The 1102-nt window shown below is 32.0% G+C and overlaps 1 non-coding gene across 1 annotated transcript; it reads right to left on the bottom strand.

Annotated features, from left to right (window-relative positions):
- Positions 1-579: 579 nt before the first annotated feature.
- On the bottom strand, positions 580-653 carry Trnaa-agc90 (transfer RNA alanine (anticodon AGC) 90). The gene has a single exon. It is a non-coding gene; the product is annotated as a tRNA-Ala (tRNA).
- Positions 654-1102: the final 449 nt, after the last annotated feature.

Raw genomic sequence — 1102 nt, 5'->3', positions numbered from 1 at the left:
GTGATTTTTGTTTCCTGTTATTTTTGATGTTAGAGGTGGAAGTATGTTTCTGTATCTCTCTTCTTTTGGGTTTGTTGCAAGAAGATTATTTACTTGCTTTTTGTAGGGTGCAGTTTCCCTCCTTGTATTGGAGTTTTCTATTTATTATCCTTTGTAGGGCTGGGTTTATGAAAAGATATTGTGTAAATTTTGTTTTGTCATGAAATATCTTGGTTTCTCCATGTATGTGAATTGAGAATTTCCCTGGATATAGTAACCTGGTCTGGCATTTGTGTTCTCTTAGGATCTGCATTCTTTAAGGCATTTTTGTCTCTTCTTTAAGGGTTTCTACTTGTCTAACTGTGTTGCCCTACATTTCTTTAAGGGAATTATTTATGTACTTGTTAAAGTCTCTATCATCATCATCATGAGAAGTGATTCTAAATCTAAATTTTGCTCTGTGTGATCCTGTATTTTCTCAAATTTTTATTTCCTTCTACGTTATAACAAAATATTGATAATTTGTCTTAAAATTGTTTTTCATCTATTCAGTATACTTCTCTTGTTTTATATTTATTAATTTTTTTCTTTTTTCTTTTTTTTCGGAGCTGGGGACCGAACCCAGGGCCTCGTGCTTGCTAGGCAAGCGCTCTACCACTGAGCTAAGTCCCGAACCCCTTATATTTATTAATTTATACTTTATGTTTTTGTTTCTTTTCACTTGACTTCCTCCTCTTACTTTTATAAATCTGAGTGTTATATTTGTATTAATTCAATTTGTTTTCAAGGTGTATAGGTTAAACATATGCCTACGTTTATGAGAACAGGCATTTTACTTCTGCCATACAGTGTAGATTTGTACAACTATGTCTTAATATAAAACCATTTCAGAGGCTTAATTATGTAAAAATCACCAGGCTATAGTGACCACATATTAACATTTAGTTGTCATTGCATCTGACTCTAGCCTCCTTACCATATCCTTTGTTCTACATTTAATTTTCATTAATTTCTTTGAGAATTTCACATGTAGGATGAATTTGGATGTTTTGCTTTGCATGTGTATATATTCATATGTGTGTGTGTGTATGTTTGTGTATGTGTACAAATAACCATTAAAACT

Source organism: Rattus norvegicus, chromosome 2, assembly GCF_036323735.1.
Source record: "Rattus norvegicus strain BN/NHsdMcwi chromosome 2, GRCr8, whole genome shotgun sequence".
NCBI classification, from domain to species: Eukaryota; Metazoa; Chordata; class Mammalia; order Rodentia; family Muridae; genus Rattus; species Rattus norvegicus.
The sequence above is the reverse complement of the archived record's forward strand: the minus strand, read 5'-3'. Positions and strand labels throughout refer to the sequence as shown.